This window comes from Octopus sinensis, linkage group LG10, assembly GCF_006345805.1.
Source record: "Octopus sinensis linkage group LG10, ASM634580v1, whole genome shotgun sequence".
NCBI lineage: Eukaryota > Metazoa > Mollusca > Cephalopoda > Octopoda > Octopodidae > Octopus > Octopus sinensis.
The window spans coordinates 32568924-32591423 of record NC_043006.1 but is presented as its reverse complement, the minus strand read 5'-3'; positions in this window follow the sequence as shown (position 1 = coordinate 32591423).

Sequence of the window (22500 nt, the reverse complement as noted above, 5' to 3'; positions counted from 1 at the left end):
CTTTGAAAGCGTTTTAATCGGCATAATTTAATCGTTAACCCAAATTTTAAATATCTAAATAAATCTATATTAAAAAGCAATGACAGCAAACATATTTCATACATTTTGGCATACGCACCACACATAAAATGACACTTTATCGAAGAATAATGTAAATAAAGGCACTGATGTTTATTCGAAGAAGAATCTAAAGTAGAATAACACTTTGGTTCCTGTAACATGTAGCAATGATTTTGCAGACGCCTCTTTCTATAAAATATTGTAAATTCATGAAAGGTGAATGATCCAAATTTACTATATAGATTTATATAATGGGTAAAATATGTATTGTGGGTTGAAGTGGATAAAATATATACTGTGTAGTTTCAAATGCTAACTTCTCTTGAGCCTTTTGATACCAACCCGTCTGAAACTGGCTGAAACCGGTTACTTGTTTTCATAAATTTTGAATTAAAATCTTCCACTAAACCTTAGTCACAATTTATGTTCCTAACATTAGCTGAATGATAACTAAGTTATTTTACTATTTAACGTAATTAAAAGAAACACAGAGCATCTCAAAATAAATACAGTAACGAAAGGATTAATGGAAATTATATGCAAGTGAGTCTATACAAAAAGAAGTAAAACTTTTAAAGAAGCGCAGCGTTTTTCCAAAGGCAGTATTGTGTGTAGGTAACTTTAGTACAGTTTCTACGTAGGGCAGCCATGTTGTACTATGTTAGTGAGTTATGGATCTACTGATTTCCAAAATAAAAATGCACACTGCAAGGTCAGCGAAGAAACCGAAGAACAAAAGAAAAAAGGAGAAAGAAGAAACGCGCTCAACACCAGAGCTGAAGACACCTCCGAAAGTATGTGGGCGCCACGTCGATAATGGTAGAGGAATAGGGGCCGAAACCGGACGTGGTTCCTCCTGATGATGTCATTAGCCACTGGAACCTATAAAGGAGCTGATGAGCGAACCACGAAACGTGGTTGGAATTCCTCACAGTGTGTGTTACCTCTTACTAAGAAAGACATATGCCCTGTCTCTGAAGATGTGTCTCACGACGCGCCCTGAATCTGGAAAATTGTTGGGATTAGTCTCTCACAGGAAATAGATCTGATTTAAACGATGAATGAAGCAAAACAATTTTAAAAGGTCGGTTTTTTGTTTTGTTTTTGTTTTTTGCTTACAATAAGGCTGTGTATTGTCATCAGTCATTTTCACAATTCAACCTCTATACATTATAATTTATATATCCATTATCGCTCTTTATTACTTTGAATTGCATATTTCAATTTGCCATCTAAAGAGGTACGTTCTTTACAATATGGCTACCTCAGTGTCGAAGTGTTTCACACGTCTTGTGAATAACTTGCATTCTTTACATTTTTATTTCAGCGCCCGAGTATGGGCGCGACCGAGCGACTAGAATACGTAAAAGAACACATATCGTAGTGCCCTAATCTGTCGATATATACCGTATATATATAATATATATATATATATATTATATTATATATATATATATATATATATATGTATGTGTGCGTGTGTGTGAATATATAAATGTTTGTATGTCTGCATGTACGACTGGCCTTATAACTGTATGTGCACTTGTGAATAATGATACTACAGGTACTACGTCGGTTACGACGACGAGTGTTCCAGTTGATTGATCAACAGAACAGCCTGCTCGTGAAATTAACGTGCAAGTGGCTGACCACTCCACAGACACGCGTACTCTTAATGTACTTCTCAGGGACATTGAGTATCACATAGAATGTGATGAGACTGGCTCTTTGAAATACAAGTACAACACATTTTTGCCATAACTGAGTGAACTGGAGGAACGTGAAATAAAGTGTCTTCTTCAAGGACACAACGCATCGCCGTCAAGCGAACTTACGATCATAAGATCGTTAGCCGAATACTCAAACCTTTGATCCACGCGACTTCATACATCTTTATACATGCATACATACGTACATACATACACACATAATTCACACATACATACACACATACAAACATGCATGCAAGCATACATATATACAAACTTGAAATGAAAATGAATACCGACATACACTCTTACATATATAGGCATATATATATATATATATATATATATATGTGTGTGTATATATCCAGTTTATCCAGATTCTCCTTTAAGCATTTACTAACAAAGCCCAGGGCACGAATTCTTATTGGTATGAATATGAATTCATAGTCTGGATGTAGAAGCTGGTTGTCCATAGATATCATATTTTTCTTTGAATTTCAAAGAGATATTTATGTATGTATGCATGTACATATGTCATTATTCATTTTATTTTAAGATTTTATTTGAATATTGCCAATAGAGAAAGAACCGGTTTCTAACCTAGATCTAAGGCTCCTCCATTGCAATTTCAACATCAACAACAGGGTATTTCTGTTTGTTTGTTTGTATGTATGTATTTATGTATGTATGTGCAGGTTTGTATGTTTTATGTGTGTATTCTCATGCATATTTACATATCTAGACATGCTCATATATATTTAAATGATAAACTTTTGGAAAGTTTTACAGATTTTTACAGTTCCAGAGATGGATTCGATCTGCAGTCTTCAAATTAGCTTTCTTCTTTCTAGTTTTGAGAAGCCTAATTTCTCAAGATTGGTAATTAGACAGTGTGTTACATATCCCAGGGCCCCAATTATTACAGGTATATACCTGAACATGTAATCTGGATCGAGTAACTACAGATTTCTTAATATTTCAGCTTACATTCATACATACATACATACATTTGTACGTATGTATATATGTATGTCTGTATAAAGGTGCACAAGGCATGTGTGCTTCCTTCTCTTCTCTATGCCTGCGAGACGTGGGTCACGTATCGATACCACCTTAAACAACTGGAACGTTTCCATCAGATGTGTCTCAGACAGATCTATGGCATTAAGTAGAAGGACCGCATCAGTGATCTTGAAATATTGGAAGGCTCTCGGTGTGAAAGTATAGAAGCTCTTGTGATAAAGCAAAGTCTCAGATGGAGTCGTCATCTGGTCAGGCTGAAGGATTCAAGGATGTCAAAACAACTCTTTTATGGAGAGTTAGCTAAAGGAGAACGACCTTCATATAAACCAAAAAAGAGGTATAAGGACTTGCTGAAGGCTTCCTTAAGAGATGCTTGCATCTCTCCTGACACACGGGAGGGCATAGCTATTGATCGTAGCAGGTGGAGAAGGATTGTGCACGAGGAAACAGCCACTTTTGAGAAATCTCGAGTTGCACATGAGAAAGTAAGGTGGGATGTCAGGAAGGGCATCGCTGTTACACTTCCAGATGGGAAGGGTCTTCCTATGATGCTGACATGCAGTGTCTGTGCAAGACCCTGCCTCAGTAAAGCCGGACTAAAGAGTCATCTTCGTAGTCATAAAGCGAGACAGATGAGTGACAACCTGACCACTGGTGGTGGTGTTAGACACCATACTAATCATATCTGTCGGACATATGGAAGAGAGTGTAATTTGGCAGGAGGACTTAAACGACATGCAAAGGTACATGAAGCCCAGTTACAACTACAGCCGGCTATTACCGGTAAAGGTTTTAGTTGCCAATCCTGTACAAGACATTGTAGATCCTTAGCTGGGCTAAAAAGTCACATTCGATCACAGCACCAGTAACAGTTAAGCTTCGTGCAATGGCCATACTCGATAACGAGGGGGCAGCCATCATGTATGTATGTATGTATGTATGTATGTATGTATGTATGCATGTATGTATGTATGTATGTATGTATGTATGCATGTATGTATGTATGTATATACGTATGTGTGTACGTATGTATATATGTATGTATGTATGTATATATATATATGTGTCAGGTCACTTTCGAGTGCTACTGGTAACATGTAACCCAGAACAACCTGTTGCATGGTCGGGTCGTCGGCGACTAAACTGGCAATCCCACCAAGCTTGCTTGGTGAGGAGGGTGTTTATTGGACACCCTGCGGGATGAAAAACAAAACCCGTTAAAGGGCGGAGGAACTCTTGAGAGTCAACGGCCATCCAATAAATGTCTTAAGGATTTATTATGCGCGGGGACATAGAAATAATCGGACTGAATACCCGATCACGCGATTAAACCATTGGGAGTGAAGGACTCCTAGCCTTTGTTAGGGCATCCTTCTAGGAGAAGGTAACTCGGGTAACTGGGATAATTCGACATAAAACCTGCAGCTCAGTGGTTACCGATGATGTTGACTTGTTCTTCTTTATGGATTATGGCTGATGTTGCTTAGTGAGTGGGATTGACTCAGTGCACAGCCTTTCCTCACTTTAAAAACAAATCTTCTTGCACAGGCATTGCACGATAACAGATAACAACATTGATTAAGCTTCGTGCAATGGCCATACTCGATAACAAGGGGGCAGCCACCATATATATATATATATATATATATATATATATATATATATATATGTTATATATATTATATTATGTGTGTGTGTGTGTGTGTGTGTAAAACTTTACAACCAGGATAGTAATAGACAAATGGTAACTTCCAATTATTTCTTGAAAAGAAGCATAAAATACGTGGCTGTTTGTCTTGATATCCTGTAGGCTCTCCTTTAGCTAATATTAGGACTTTCACCTGAATTATCATTGATTTAGTTAAAGAATTAATGGTTGGCTGATTCGTGTTTATCCATTCCTCGGTCATTGCTCTTTCAGTTCTGTAATTGATATGTCCATTTAACTATCTTGCAACATTCTATCGGGATGTTGCTAGACGTTCCCATCCGTCAGATTGTAACATGGTCTTTGAGTAGCCCATTTCATGAATTCATTCCTGTAATTTCTTAAGAAAGCCTCTGATAATTTGCTTTTTTTTTTAACAGGAACTACATTGTCATCATCATCATCATCGTCGTCGTCGTAATTTAAAGTCAGCTTTCTATGCTGGCATGCGTTGGATGGTTTAACAGGAGCTGGCGAGGCAGAAGACTACACAAGGCTTCAGTGTCTGATTTGGCATGGTTTTTACGGCTCGATGCCCTTCCTTACACCAACCACCCCACAGAGTGGACTGAATATTTAAAAAAATTATCTTTCATCTTTTATTTGTCTAGGGACTGCGGTCATACTGGGCTATAGCCTAAAAGTGTTTAAGTCGAGCAAATCAATCCCAAGGGGTTATTTCTTTTAAGCCGAGTACTTATTCTGTCGGTCACTTTGCCCAATCGCTACATTAGGGGGTTTAAACACATCACCACCAGTTGTCAAGCGGTGGAAGAGGAGTAACAAACACACGCACGCACACACACATAGACACACACACACCACACACACACACACACACACACACACACACACATACACACACACATTATATTAGAGGAAAAACCGAAACCAGGGCAGAACGAGTATTTCAAGTCATTTAAAATAATTTAATTAGGATAATTAAAATAATTTAATTTTTGTAAGGTGAATTTGAAGTCTTACGGCCGTTTCTAGGATAACCCAAGTAGGTGGTTAGCATGTCCTTGAAACTAGGTATTCCGTCATCAGAGACAAGGTATTAAAATTTTAAACGGGGTAGATTTGCTGTTTACAAAGAATAAAATTCACAGTTTATAAGGGATAAAATAGAAGAATAAAGCAGTAAAACAGATGATATATATATATATATTCAACTTTTATGTTAGAAGCAGCTCAATAATGTAAACATTATCAATATCACACATTCAATGTATGTGCCTTGTTAACACTGGTAGCTGCGGTATTTCGTCAGAGGGAGATTCCTTTAAAAACGTATAGTGCTAAAAACACAGCGTACTTTAAAGTTAAGCGAAACGAAACCGCTCCGGAAGTGATGTCAACGATAGAGACCGATTGATATCGATATATCGCAGTTTCTGCCACCCATCGTTGTCGTGTGCTCACTCCACTTCATACATATATACGTATACGTATATTTTGTGTGCTTGTATCAATTTCCGATATCTTTTACATTTTTTTTCTTCACATTTATTTCACGTCTTAATAAACATTGATACATTAAGGATTTTGGACAAACATATCTCCATTTTGTAAATGTATCCTCTATACATATCTGGGACTGTATGTTGTCTTCTATGAGCCTTTTGGATTCATTAGATATCTACCTGCCAAGGAATGATAAGAACGTATATATCAATTTCGTTTATCAGCAACTCTTTACACCTTTTTTTTTCTCAGGCAAAATCATTGACATTTATCAGCGCACACGCAAGTCCACGAACACGCATTCATTCACACATTTTATTCCTGGTTACTCCTTTCCCCCAAAAGTGATTCCGTCCTTATCAGTAAACTAACTTCCCACTGTTAAAAACTTTTGGCTTCATCTACAAGCTCCACCCGCAGGCTAGAGTGTTATATTAGCTGTGTACGTGGTGTGCATATGTATGTTTGTTTGTTTGTTTGTGTGCGTGTGTGAGTACGTGTGTATACGTGAGTATGGTGTGTGTGTGTATACGTGAGTATGTGTGTGTATATATATATATATATATATATATATATATAATTATATATATATAATAATAAATATTAGGGAATAAATCCAAATTTACAGGGAAAAAAATCAGATTTAGGATTAAATCGATTTTATAGTAAAATATTATAAAATATTATTAGAGACAAAACCACTATTTTGCAAAACAAACAAGGAAAGACTTAATCAATACATAAAATTTTAATAAATAGTCAGAAAAACCGCCACTACAATCGTTTCTTGTCTTGATCGACAATCTTCAGGTGGACTTCCAATAATTCAGTGTCAAATTATGAAGTCATAATTTGACACTGAATTATTGGAAGTCCACCTGAAGATTGTCGATCAAGACAAGAAACGATTGTAGTGGCGGTTTTTTTGACTATTTATTAAAATTTTATGTATTGATTAAGTCTTTCCTTGTTTGTTTTGCAAAATAGTGGTTTTGTCTCTAATAATATTTTATAATTATATATATATATAATTATATATATATATATGTAAGTATGTATATATATATATTATATATATATACATATATTTATATATATATATATAGAGAGAGAGAGAGAGGGGGGGAGAGAGAAAGAGAGAGAAAAATACGCAAAATGGAGATAAAAGTGATTACTCAGAAATCGCTTTAGACTTTATACAAAATTAATATGACGACAGAGCATCAGGATTACTCCTGTACACGTATATGCGCGCGCGCGTACAAATATATGTTTGCATGTGCGTGTATACACAGGCATGCAGGAAGTAAATAGACACCTTTAATTTTCAAAATCTTTTATTTGATATTAATTGGTTGAAGCAGAGGTTTTCTTCTAGCTGCTCATCCATAATACCCAAGCTTATGCAGATATGTATCACACGTTCTTGGACTAACTTCTAGCTGTTTTGCAATGCAAGAGGCCTTCGAACGGGGTTCGTTTTTGACAAATCTCTTCAAACAGTGAAGCCCTTTTTCCGAGTGCCTCGGTCGGCTGGGACAAGAATATGTTGATTCTTTGCCCTGACTTTTTAATTGCACTATAATTCTATTAACAGTAGTAAGAGGCATTTGAAGATTTTCGGCAATTTTTCGCTGGCTAAGACCAGCCTCAGATTGACCAACAATACGACCTCTTTGAACATCTGACAGTTCTGCTTTTTTTTTTTTTTGTGCGCGGCATAGTTAGTCTTCGCAAATATTTAATATAATGGCAACTGGAATGAAAAAGAATAATTATATTGTAAATTTCACAATGATGAAAACATATTAAGACGCTTATATCAGAAATTTTGAAAATTAAAGGTGTCTACTACCTGCATGTCTGTGTATGTATATATATATATATATATATATATATATATATATATATATATATATTGATAGAAATGAAAGAGACCTCGATATAATGTAAACAGAAGAATTTTATCTGTAAATATAATATGTGACACTTATTCGGTAGCCATGATAAAACTCCGAATTTCGGATGTCGAGGCGGAAATCCACGCCGGCATCTCTTCAGTTATCGGGCCATCAAAAAAATGCTATGAAAATGACAGTTAAACAAAGGGAAATTACCGTTATTAAGACATAAAAGTTATTAGAATGACCGCTAAGTAAGGAAAGGGAATAAAGGTAAGGGAGTTAAAATGTTTATAGCAATCGTGTAAGCGCGCATGTCCATACATACACATGCACACCCGCACACCCAAGTACATGTGCCTATATGTATATACTCATGCACCCTCACTTGAAACACACACATGCTCACTCACACAGTCGTCAAAAAATATATACATACCTGCATGCACGCTCGCACACACACACACACACACACATGCACATAAAAGGTTCATGCACACGTCTCTATACGCACAGGCGCAAGAAAAAAAACAGGGCTAAAGGCAAAATAGAGAAAAATGTGTTAAAAAAGTGTAAAAAATAAGCAATAAGAATAAAAAAATAAATGAATAAATGGACCATTGGTATTTGCGGTTAAAGCTAGGACATCATCTTTGTAAATGGCGTTTTTGTGCGCGCTTGTGGATGTGTGCCTGCATGCGAGTATGTGCGTATATAGACGTGTTTATGAACCTTGTTTTTTCCGCGCGCGTGTGTGCGTGTATGTATAAATTTTTTTGGTGAATGTGTGGGTGCGCATATGTGTGCTTCAAGCGAGTGTGGACGAGCATATGCACATAGGCACATATATGTGGGTGTGCGTGCGCGCATATGTATGTATGCACATGCGCGCATACGCGTTCGCCGTGAGCATATTTACTCCTCTACTTTTTATTATTATTGCTTATTTTTTAATACTTTTTACACATTCGGTATTTTCACTTCTGCCCTGTTTTTTTCTTCTTGTGTATGTGCGTATATAGACGTGTGTATGTATGGAAATGCGCGCTTACGCGATTGCTATGAATACTTCGGACTGACATAAGGTAAGAAAACTCTGCATTGATGTTCGGTTGACAATAAATTTTATAGGGGAAGCAGAAGGACATCTGAGTGGTGAACAGTTGAATGTAACGACTCATCTAGTTCCGTTACAGTGTAAGGTTTTATGGTAATATGAAAAAATTTTGTAATAGCAGTGACAGTATGAAGTAATTGCGTTACAGAGATTATTAAGGTAAAAGTCTTCATTCTAAGATAATATTTCTAGAGTTTCTCAGCAGCAAACATTACGTGCTAAGCGTCTTACCAGGTACGATATTCCATTACTAACGATGCGCAAGAAGGTGTCATAAGGTATAACGTTAGCGTTAATGAGGTGGATGTAGGTTGCCAAGGATGTAAATAAAATCCATTAAGGGATCGTGAAGGTGCTGATATGGGCGACGTATCGGCGTTTACAGTTGAACTTGGATCCAATGCAATTTATGATGGAGTTGCAGTGTGTTGTGGTAAGTATACATTTATGCACAACAACAAAGTGTAGGCAGTAGTAACTAATAGCTATTCTTCAGTTTCAAGTCTTACGAACGATGCATTGGATATGTCCTCAACATCCTTATACAAGGCAGCATTATCAGTCCCAACACATCACTATCATCACAATCATTATTAGCATTATAATTATTATCAAAGACACTGTGATAATTTAAATATGTAAGTCACTACTCTCATTAATATTATTTTTATTTTACCCTTAATACAAGGCGGCGAGCTGGCAGAACTGTTAGCATGCCGGGCGAAATCCTTAGCAGTGTTTCGTCTGCCGCTACGCTCTGAGTTCAAATTCCGCCGAGGACGACTTTGCCTTTCATCCTTTCGGGGTCGATAAATTAAGTACCAGTTGAGTACTGCGATCAATGTATTCGACTTACCTCTCCACCAAAATTTCAGGTATTGTGCCTACAGCAAAAAGGATTATATCCTTATTATAATCATTAACGTGGTTTACAATATTGGCTCTATAATATAGACCAGGTCTTCCTCCTCTTTTTATAGATTTAACTTACCTTAGTCTACGTTAGATATTGTCTGAAATATTTTTTCAATCCATTTAGTACACTTTGTGCTGCCTTTTAACTCCCTCATTATATCTACAGTTTTCTCTGCTTTTCCTCCCTTTTTTAGTAATATAGTTTTATTTCTCTCCCTCATATTTTCCCGTTTCCGTGCTTCCATTATTGAACATTATTTCTGCTGCTTTATCTTTTGCACCCTATTCTTTTTCTTTATTACATTGATTTTTCCCTCCTCTGCATCTCATCCCATTTCCACCCTAAAATGCCTAATCTCCGTACCCTCTCCTATCCCCTATACTTTCATTTCGTCCCTCTCGGTATTTTCCACTTCCAAACATGTTCTCATCCCGTACAACTTCTCCCATCCACAGCAGGTTACTCAAACCAGGTTGATTTCCTTGTCCCCTTTCACGCCCCCCTTCATCTCATTCCTCATGTTTTCCAACTCAGTTTTCCTTCCACCATCTGCTTACACCTTCACAGAATCTATTCCCTCCATCATCACTCCATCATTCTTTCATCCACCTCTCAATTGTCTAATTTTCCGTTTAATCACTTTCAATCAAATCACACAAATTACACTCCCTTCTCCACGTCAACACCACAGCAGCAGTCTGAACCCACCTCCCAGGCCTCACTTCTCTCTACCTACAAGCCTTATCGCTTCCTCCTCTGCGCTTCTTCCCTACCTAATTTTTTTTTATTTTGTTGTTACTATTTCTCATTCACGATCCCTCTTTTCTACTTACATCTGTCAAAGAAGTCAAGCCAATTTCTTCTTCCCGAATAGCGTTAGGCTAAAACCATTTTAGTGGAACTTCGTTCTTCCTATGTTGTTTTTATTTTCCATTGGTAAATAACGCAGCATTGTCTGTTCTAACACACCATCTACGCTGTGTATATTCACATTTGCAAACTCATTGATTATACAATCGCTCACTCATTTATGACAATATGAATAACACGCAGATGCATGCACCTCTTAGCAACTTAAAAATATCAAAATAAATTTCATCCATCATTCTCTAAATTATGAACGATGGTGTTAAGCAATTGATTATGATATAATCAATGTATATATGCATACATTCATTTACGAAATTGCAAAGATAATCTGGAACACAACTAAGGATAGAAAACTCCGAATGATCCGTCCTTGTTTTCCTTGTATCGTCTGTCTGGATATTTTCTTGTCCCTTTTTCGTTTCACCAAACTGTTTGGTGTGTATATTTATCGTGAGTTTATGGTGGTCTTTGGAACATCGGTTCTGATTTTAGCAAATGGTATTGTATGCCCTACAGAATCTAAATTTACCTTATATATATATATATATATATATATATATATATATATTATATATATATATATAAAAGATGGCTCTCTCACAGGAAATCCACGAGGATAAGTGAAATACTGAACGAACAGTTCCAAAGTGTGTTCACTACACCTCTAGGACACAGGCAAGTAAACAACCCAGAAGAATTCTTTGCCACTTTACCTGCGGCCAAAGAGGCAACAATTGAGTACATCAACATCGAAGATGATGATATCACACTAGCCATAGGTGAGATTGACACAAACTCAGCTGCTGGACCTGATGGATTCCCAGCGATCCTTCTCAAATCGTGCAAACGAGCCCTTGCAAAACCGCTACAGCTTCTTTTTCAGAGCTTTCTTGCAAGTGGTAAGCTCCCAGTCAAATTGAAAGAGGGGGTAATATGCCCTATCCATAAGGAAGGTAGCAGAGCAGATGCTAAAAATTATAGGCCTATCTCTCTGACCTCACACATCAGCAAAGTCATGGAACGAATAGTCTGTAAGAAACTAATCATGTTCCTTGAAGAAAATGACTTGCTGTCTGACACCCAGCATGGATTTCGACCAGGTAGAGGCTACCTAACACAGCTCCTGCAACACTACGACTGGGTGTTGAAACAGCTACTAAATGGCTCAAATGTGGATGTAATATATCTCGACCTTGCAAAAGCCTTTGATAAAGTCGACCATGATATGATCTGTCACAAACTGCGTGGTCTCGGCATAGGCGGAAAACTTGGAGAGTGGCTGCACAACTTCCTAAAAGACAGAAAACAGGCAGTTGTGAGCAATGGAGCCACCTCCAAAGAAACGCAAATAACAAGCGGTGTCCCACAGGGCACTGTCTTGGGGCCACTGATGTTCATAGTGACCCTTTCAGACATGCCTTCAGTTGCTACGATGACCACCCTTGATAGCTATGCAGATGACACAAAAGTCTCCCACGCAATACAAAACCCTGAAAATATTGCGCATCTGCAACATGAGCTGGACACAATATACAGGTGGGCTGAGGACAACAACATGCAGTTTAATGCAGGTAAGTTCCAGGCCCTGCGCTACTGGCACACAAAGGTAAACGACGTGAAGACTGGATACACTGGCCCAGGAAGAATTGCAATCCCTGAGTCAAAATCAGTGCGTGACCTGGGCATTGACATGAGCAATGATGCATCTTTCCAAGTGCATATTGCTAATCTGGTGATAAAATGCAGACGGCTAGCTGGATGGATTCTCCGAACTTTCAGAACAAGAGAGAAGGAGACACTGATGGTCCTATGGAAAACATTCGTCCTCAGCCGCTTGGACTACTGCTCCCAACTGTGGTCACCACACAATATAAAACTAACAGCAGAACTCGAAGCAATTCAGAGAAGCTACACAAAGAAAATCGTCTCAATGCAAAATATCAGCTACTGGGAAAGACTGAAGGTATTAAACCTCTTCTCCCTAGAGCGGAGGCGGGAGAGATATGCGGTGATATACATCTGGAAAATCCTGGAGGGTCTTGTCCCAAACTTTGGCATTCAAAGTTACCCCAACCGCAGAACGGGGCGCCACTGCGTGGTGCCAAGGATTCCAACATCACCATCAAAATACAGGTCCAGATACTGCAACAGCTTGGGTTTCAGAGGACCACAGTTCTTTAACATCCTCCCTAAATGCCTGAGAGACTTACATGGTGTGGATGTGGGTTTCTTTAAAACTAAACTGGATCTCTTCTTGTTGGGAGTCCCAGATGAACCTACCTCACAACAGGAGACGCGGATGCGTGCAGCAGCATCGAACTCCCTTGTTGATCAAGTGCCACGTATCAGAGGTGGATTCACAAATTAGTGTAGCTCATTGAGCAGTGGTGCCCCAGCATGGCCGCGGCCTTCGGGCTAAAACATTTTTAAGGATTTAAGGATTTAAGGATATATATATATATATATATTATATATATATATATATATATATATATATATATATATATTAAATAAAGAACATACTGATTATATCTAGCTGCTGGAAATAACAATCAAATCTCTTATTTAATCCACCGAAAAAATAACACTGATATTAACTACAGAAGTCAACGCTATGCGAGCTAACGGGTCAGAAAATTCATTCAATATACTTATATAGCATCCAGCGATACATTTTCTAGTATTTGGATTCACGTGGACCGGTCTCTGGCCTGGCATCTTAGCCACACTTTACTCAGCACGTGTTACCACGATGCAAAGATCTCCAACACGTCACGTTGAAGTCTGCTCTGCATTGATTTGTTTTGTGCTGCTCCTCATATATATATATATAATATATATATATATATATATATATATATATATATATATATATATATATATATATATATATATATATATATAATTATGTGAAATAGAAAGATGAATAATCTTGTAGTAGATTAATCAAAAGTTTAACCGATACCTTGGTAGCAAAAATCACAGCAGTAAACAGCACGGTTGGAGGTACAACCATATGGTGTTGCAACCGTGCGTTGGTGCGGATAATTGAAATTAAAATATTATTGGTGAATTGAAGAAATGAAGCTGAACGCAGATTGAACAGAAATCGTTTTATTTCATTCTACACGTGTTTCGAAAGGCACAATTTACCAAAATCCGATTGAATAATGAGAGAAAGACACAATATGGTCCCATTATTCAATCGGATTTTGGTAAATTGTGCCTTTCGAAACACGTGTAGAATGAAATAAAACGATTTCTGTTCAATCTGCGTTCAGCTCCATTTCTTCAATTCACCAATAATATTTTATATATATATATATATATAGGGAGAGTTTACGAAAAAAACAAAAGACGTAGACAGGTGATGTACAAAACAAACAGATGTATTAGTATAACGTTCAGGAATAGAAAAAGTCTTTTACATTTCGAGCTTACGCTCTTCTACAGAAAGGGACACAGAAAAAACAAGGAGAGAAAGAAATGTGTAGTGGCTAACGATCTAGCTCTTTGTAGAGCACGCTAAGTTTTTTTTTTACCCAGAATATATATATATATATATATATATATATATATATATATATATATATATATATATATATATATATTCTGGGTAAAAAAAAAAATTTAGTGTGCTCTACAAAGAGCTCTACTGCAGGCATCAGCTACTAAATGCTAATCATTCACTGAGACATCTTTCATTGCATATACCTGTGGAAAGTCGTATTTATCCGTAAAGTGTATACGAAGATATCAACACCAGATGATGGATTGGACAGGCTTTATTACATTTCATTACAATTGCTTCAATGCTTCATTACCTTCTGCTTATTACAGAATCTCGCACAGACTATAAATAGAAGGGGTTTTTTTCCTCTACTCACCCGCAAAGCTGCATGTACCGCAATTGCTGAGTGATATTCACGTGCTTTTGTTTATTAGTTATGTGACATTGACGAAAAAAAAAAAAAACTTGGCAATGATGTGTACAACCAGCAGTGTTTCTATACATGAAACAACCTTTCCGTTTTGTTTTGTTGTTCGGTCATTGTCCACCAGGGATAACTGTGCTTAAAGTGTCTTCTTGTTCGAAATATAAAGAAGCACGATCGGAGATTGAGTGGACAGGTAGATATCCATAGATTATCTTTACTATATAGAAATCATTTTTTCGAGCCAATCTTGTATCCGATATTTCAATTCGCTGACACACCTTATCTAATATTTATGAAAATGATAAAAAAAAAACTCATTTATTTATAAATGGTGCCATTTTTAGATGGAATATTGATGGAACTGTCAACTGATTGAAAGAAAATACATGCTTCCATCATGTGTGTATGTGTGTGTGTGTATACATGCAGAGTGAGAGAGAGAGAGAGAGAGAGAGAGAGAGAATGGTGGAGAAAGCTATACATACATTCATACATGTAAATGCAAACTCAAATACGCGCGGAGCATTTGTGTGTGTATGTGTGTGCGTCTATATATTTAGATAGATAGATAGATAGATAGATAGATAGATAGATAGATAGATAGATAGATAGAAGATAGATAGATAGACAAAGAGATAGATAGATAGACAGAGAGACAGATAGATAGACAGAGAGACAGATAGATAGATAGATAGATAGATAGATAGATAGATAGATAGATAGATAGATAGATAGATAGATAGATAGATAGATAGATAGATAGATAGATAGATAGGCATTATATATCAAGGCAGATACCATTCAAGCACCCTAGTAAAATCCAAATTATGTCTAACCGCATCGAATGGTAAGGAACAAACTAGTATTATTCGCGGTAAACCACCCCAATGTAATTCACCCGAAAGGTGAATCCTGGATCCGCTTTGTTGGACTATAAACAGTTTACTTAGTCTATATCCAAGACAATTCAAACATAGAAGGAGAATAATACATCTACAAGGTTTCTTTATTACAATCAATTATACAACATATTTAATTCAAATCTGTCCGACACATGTTTCTGCTGCATGGATATCTCTCAATGTGGTTTACATTTGCATCCAGTTTGTGCATCTGGTTACGAGGCTAGGCAGCTGTATTCAACAAGTCCCCACTATTATAGACTGAGGCGAAATTAAGTATGATGGTTTAGATGGTATTCTATTGGGTTGGAGACGATAACTTTTGAGTACAAAGAATTCGAGAGGAACAGTTAGAAACCTGATACGGCCATAAAATCGCTTACGAGATTGACCCTATGAGGATCTTAAGGTGATTAAGAAAATCAGTAACAAAATACATTCATCAGCCAACGATGGATACTTTGTTTCACTCATTACATCGTGGCCATGCTGGGGCAACGCCTTCAAGAAATTTTAGTGGAATGAATCAACCCCGGTACACATTTTCCTTTCTAGTCTGGTACCGTGTCAAAGGGACGTAAGCATACCAACACTGGTTGTGAAACCGTGGTAGGTGACAAACAGAAGCACAAAGACACACGCACATAGATATTTGTGTATATACGATGGGCTTCTTTCAGTTTCCGTCTACCAAATCCACGCACAAAGCTTTGGTTGGCCAGTGTTGGTATGCTTGCGTCCCTATACATAGCTGTATATAATTTTTAAATTAATGATTTCATGCGTGTTTCCGAGTTTTTGAGTTTACTCGTGAGTCCAGGTACCTGAACGAAAGGACAATCAAGGATTTCGGAATAGAAAGTAATTATATTCTCAGCTTCAAGCAAATGACCAAATTCTACATGTATTGAGTACTCTCTCTTTCTCTCTCTCTCTCTCTCCTCTCTCTCTCTCTCACCTGTGTTTCTCAGTCACTTAAACGTTTTATGGATGTCTGAGAAGAGACAGAAACAGAAAGCATCTACCTGAGGTCTGTGGGGTTAATTAGCCAACGATGGATTTTTATCTTTCTGTATCATCTAATATTTAGCTCTATTATATCCGTATCAATACATGAATCATGAACATCTATTTTTGCTATATTGTAAGGATCCTATCTATTTTCTAGTTTCCTCTCTATAATGATATTGTTGCGATATTTTCCCACACACGTCAATGTGAAATCCCAAAATATCTAGCAGGAAAATGTACAAAGTTTATTTTGAATACAATGTCACATTATCTGATGTGTTTTTGTTTGTTTGTTTGTTTTTTGAGGGGGTTATTTTTTTTTATTTTTTAAAGCACTAGCATCTTATTTATAGGTGATTCGGCTGCTATTTCTGCGCTGTTGATCGAATCGACCATTTAGCGGTTCCCTCACTGACTCGTATGTACGTTGTTCTTGTTGGTTGTTATTTAACTAAAAGTCGAATCTGAACGGTTGGCCTATGATGAAAGGGTTTCCAATACCGTGGCCATCTTTTCCCTGTTTTCTTTTTTTGCGAAATAGAGTATTCCACTGACTATATTATGGAATGTGCCCTTTTTAAAGATAGATTGTTGTGTGAAAAATATTGGACAGCCTTCCTCGTTGGTTAGCGAGTGCACGTTCAAAATCTTACGAGTTGATTCAAGAAATTTAGAATATCACTCACATACAGACACACACACACACACACACGCACGTCGCGCGCGCACACACATTTACATATCAGTGTGTCCGATTCTGATTGTAAATGTTTCACTGTAATCTTAAATAATTATTGTCGATTCTAAACAGACCCAGACGGTTCCTGGTAACCTGAGATAATCGGAGTCATTTCAAACAAATACTCACTACAAATTTTTGCATTCATTTATCGGAAATTTCAACATCATAAGTGAATTAAAATTCTCTTCAGCTGGGTATCACTGACAATGCAGATATCCTATCAAAACTTCCAACCTTTTGTTTCTACTTATCTCCCATTCCTTGGATCAGAAGCTTCATCGCAAATTGCATCTTTGCTACATTCGTTGACGTAACGCTTTCTGTCTCACTCTCAATTAGCTGTGCCGTCTCCAAATGTTCGGTTTTGTTCCTACTCGCATCCATCTATAAATCAATGACTCGCCCTCACATCCTACAAACATTCACTTTTATGCAGAAGCGCACGCCTCTTTACTTTCCCTGAACATGCATCACCCACACACAACTGTCACATCATACACCAAACCTGCATTTATTCTATAAACGAAGAACTGTTGGACCAAGACGACATCGTTTCTTTAACATTAATAAAAAATATTCTCACGCTACACACATCTAGGAAGCACCACGGTGCTACACACTCCCAAAATATATGCGACACTCAGTACCATTACAATCGGTCCGAAAACAGAGCGTGGCTATCAGCGAGCCTGTTTCTTAGAAAAAGCACGTAGAGGCCATAGCGAGAATTTACTCTTAAAGCTTAGTCCTTCTCCACTGGTCTACAAAGTCTTTCAGCCTCCAACAGTTCCTGATACTACATGTCTCAAGTAAGGCCTACACTGAAGTACTGCGCCGACATCAGGGATGTTGCAGTTTCTACGCTCACAGATATTATGGGCAGCATCGAGAGAAGCCTCTACCTTCTATTAATTCACCTTTAATCACTAACAGACACACTCCATAGCCTGACTCACAAGAGTATTGTTTCTTTTCTATGTATTATCTATCGCTACTGTGATGGCTTCTCCTCTACGGATCTGGTTACTCTTGCACTCCGCAACTCGAGTACTCCTGACACACTCGTCTCTCCACCTCTCTTCATATTTCTTGTGTCTACCACTAGCCTCACGAACCAGTTCGAGCCACTACACCCAGTTCTTTGTTATCCAAACGTTGAATTTCCACCTTGATATTACGCCTTTTCTTGCAAGTGTTGCCATTAGCATCAAGTTCCTGGGTTTAGGTGATTTGCAAGGTTATAGGTACCTCTCCATCCTCCAGTCTCAATAAATTAAATAATAAAAATTATATTACCTCTGATGCAAGACATTTAACATTCAAAGTCGTTCACAAACCTCCATTTAGGACAACCACAGAGAACAAGTATCGGTCTCTTTACTATTGTTTATTTTAAATTATACAATTCATTTATCTTCCATTCTCGTTACCAATATTTAGCCAACTTCAACATATTTCACAAACACGGGAAATGTGAACACAAGCATTGCTATATTCCATCGCAAGCAAAAACAAATAAATAATAACGCCTTGCTGTCATGAATGCTGTTATTTCAAAATAAATTGTGTGTCTGACAGATTTTAAATAACACTGACATTCCTTCGTGATCAATATATGAACTACGGCTTATTTTTATTTAATATTCACCTCATTTTCCTATGAATACACGAACTGCAGTTAATTTATTTTTGCTGTTCGTCTGTGTTTTCTATAATTTGGAATCATTGTCCCATTACTTCACAACGGATAGATCTATAACCCACAGGTGGAACGATTATAGAAATGAACTTGTACACATGATATTTCTCTGTATAACCAACTCAGATCGTTTGAATCTCAACAAAATTAAAACATGTTGCCATTTGTGTTATTTTTCTGTCAGTAATATATACTGTTATCGAGTCCAATACTTCAAACTCATACACATGTAAAGAGGAAATCAACCGTAAAACGAAGAAAACGGAACAAAAGGTTAAAAATACCCGTCTAAATTGTATCTGACTGATACAAGCTAGTTTACTTGTCTCGTATTCGATGTACATTTACTTGTATTGTTGGGTTTAATTCACAACGTATTAACAGTCGAGAGATGTATTAAAGTTATAATGCGATGCTAATATTTCCATGTCTTCTTTTCTACGAAATTTAACCCAAATGTCAGCTACTTACAAATATCAGCTCACTGAGTGAGCGGAATCAATATAAATGCCTGTAACAACATCCACAGAAATAGAAAAACAAAGTCTTAATATATTGTAAGTGATTAACACATGTTCTACTGGAAAGAATTTAATAAAAATTTATTCATAATATATGTATGGGTTTGCGTGTGAATGTATACGTGTATATCATTTCATATTATATTTGTGTGTGTGTGTGTGTGTGTGTGTGTGAATGAATGTATGTATGAATGTATGTATGTATGCATGTATGCATGTATGCATCATATTACATCGTATACATGGAGTTCGGGCTAATTTTGATAGTTTGCATTAAAAGAAAAAAAACACCGCATCCAAAAATAAAAGTATTCTTTGAAAACCAACAAACATCATCTCGGCTTTATCTTGGGAATAATAGTTTATTCAAAGTAGTTGCACTCAGCTGCCATTAAGGCCTCAAGATAGCTCTGGAACCTGACGCATGCATTTCTCACCTTGTCTCTGGGAAGATTTTCGAACACCCACTTTAATAGTGATACCTATTCGGCCTTGGTGCTTCCGGTAGAGCGGTTGATGTCTTTCTCAACCGCTTCCTACATATAGTAATCCAAGGAATTACACTCGAAGAAATTAGGAAACCAGGCATTGGGGCTGTTGACGTCGTAGAAATTCTCCGACAACTTTTCAGAGTTATGCCAAGGAGCTGAATCCTGTTGCCACACATATGGCCTCCCAGAAGCAACCTTCTCCAGCTAGGGATTGACCACATTCTCCAGCAGCTTCACATAGCCGTATGAATTGAGTCTAAGGCTCTCTTCACTGGAGACACACCCGAAGACCATCAAAATTTGACGGGAAATTGGTTTTCATGATACATGGGACATCACATGGCCTGCAGGCAAGCCACTTGTTGCTCTGGGTGCTGTGCAAGTCGTCCTGGCAGGGGTCTTTTCATCTGAGAAAACTCAAATCCTCACCGGCTCAATCGAATGCCTCATCTTGTTCAGAAGCTTCTTTACCATCGTGAAGTAGTTCTCCTAGGCCTTGACCTTGGCTATCAGAATGTGTTGTTCTGGGTGCTGTGCAAGTAGTCCTGGCAGAATGGTCTTGATTGCTTACATTTAATCAAAGAGTTTCTTACATGAAAGCAACTTTCGTCACTGATTGTAGGAACCGATGTGAATTTTACAATCAGGATATATAGAATATATCAGCTGCCAGAAACGCCATTTTTTTCTTTCAGTTTTTCTTTTCCTCCTTCAGTTTTCAATAAGATTCTCATATTATCAGCGGGGAAATTGACTTACACTTCTATATATGTTATTTATCTCTTTAGTTACAATAGGAAGACTGGCAATTTTCAAATCTTCCTGACTGTGTGCAGCAGTTTGACGTTGACGAATTGGCACCGTTCATTGGCCATTCAGCCTGTTTGACGACAGAAGATTCACACATACACAATATACCACCAGCATTGTCCAAATGACCTTAACATCAGTTTCGTAATTATTCCAAGGCTGGAGACACGAGTCATAATTCCCTTTATGAGTTCAGGTTAACAACACAAGAAATCGTTGCAACAAAATTTATTTTCCTCAACAGGTCCTGCTTTATTTAACATTATTCCAAAACAAACCAAAGAAGAAAAAGTTCCCGTCATCTTCAAATGAAACCTGGACAAAAAATTCTTTTAAAGGATACAAGATAAGCCACCCATACCTGAATACATTTCAGACAATAACAACTTATCAACAACTTCCTAATTGAATGGGCCATGACGCTACAAAATTTGACTTGAAAAGGACTTAACAGTTCCTATCAGGTGATGTTATTTAAGTTTGATACGCACGGAAAAAATATATACATACAGATAGAAAGAGTAAGAGAGAGAGACAAACATTCCAACTTATTAACTTAACACAATCGGCGTAAACATGTCCCCTCTCCTCCGACACATGAATAGAAATATTCTCACACGCATAAAAACGCAGAGAGAGTGAGAAAGAGAGAACGAGTGAAACATCAAAATGTCTGATGTCATATAAGTTAGTGTCGGATAAGCAACAGCAAGCAGTTGCGCCAAAATGGTTGTGCCAAAACCACTACGCCAAAACGTCTCATACCTATCCTGATGGGAGAAGAGAAGGGAGTTACCTCCAGACTGGAGAACTAAAAGGCACCCAGATAGCTTGTGGGGGCCATTTATTGTTTATTCACATATGTCTATATCAGGCCAGCTGTTGTCGCCATCGATGTGATCGTCATTGTTCTTGCTATATTTGTTGTTGTTGTTGTTGTTAGTGGCGGTAGTGGAGGGGGTAATATTATTGTTGTTTGTCCCCTATCTCAGCCCAAAGTACAAAACCTTACATTTGTGCAGAGATTCGATTCAAAAGATCCACGAATAATTTCGCTGATGTTTGGCTGACGTATTACCAAAGTATGAAGTTGTTTGCCCGAAGTCAACCTCGGTGGAGCAGACCTATCTTTAAAAGCGTTCCAGCTTTGGCCATCCTATTTGTTTAGCTTTCAAATATAGTGTATTTAAGCCAACATTGTCTGATATAGTCTTTAACTTTTTATAAAGTCAAATTTTACAGGAGTTTAGCAGCCATTTTCAGCAAGGTGAGAACCGACATAAAAGTTATGCAGGTAGTCGTAGCGAGCTTCATTGATTAACCCCAGATTAGTCGAGATGGAATGAACAGTTGATCAAACACAATCTAACTATGACCGTCTTCTGTTTAACTGGGTGACTGATACTCAGGATTGCAATATTCGTTTTTGAAATGGATGAACATAATTTGAGAGTAGTAGCGCCCCCGTTAGCTCGTATTTTTATGCTTGATATTCATTTACAAATAGTTCCGTTTACAAAATCATATTTTAGATGGAATAAAATAGTTTTAAAAATCCGAAATATGACCAAGCTGGGAGTCAACATTAAAAGGCCGAATACAGTTTGATATGAGT